Below are 250 nucleotides of genomic sequence, written 5' to 3'. Positions count from 1 at the left end.
GAGGACGAGGATAGGATGAGGAATTGGAGGAGGAGGAGGAGGAGGATGAGGATGAGAATTGGATGAGGATGAGGAGGAGGAGGATATGATGAGGGTGAGGACGAAGATGGGATGAAGACAAAGATGCGATCAGGATGAGGATAGGATGAGGTTGAGGATGAGGTTGAGTTTGAGGATGAGGATGAGGATGAGGATGAGGATGAGGATGAGGATGAGGATGAGGATGAGGATGAGGATGAGGATGAGGATG

The sequence above is a fragment of the Lupinus angustifolius genome, chromosome LG07 (genome assembly GCF_001865875.1).
Source record: "Lupinus angustifolius cultivar Tanjil chromosome LG07, LupAngTanjil_v1.0, whole genome shotgun sequence".
In the NCBI taxonomy this organism is placed as follows: domain Eukaryota; kingdom Viridiplantae; phylum Streptophyta; class Magnoliopsida; order Fabales; family Fabaceae; genus Lupinus; species Lupinus angustifolius.
The sequence above is the reverse complement of the archived record's forward strand: the minus strand, read 5'-3'. Positions refer to the sequence as shown.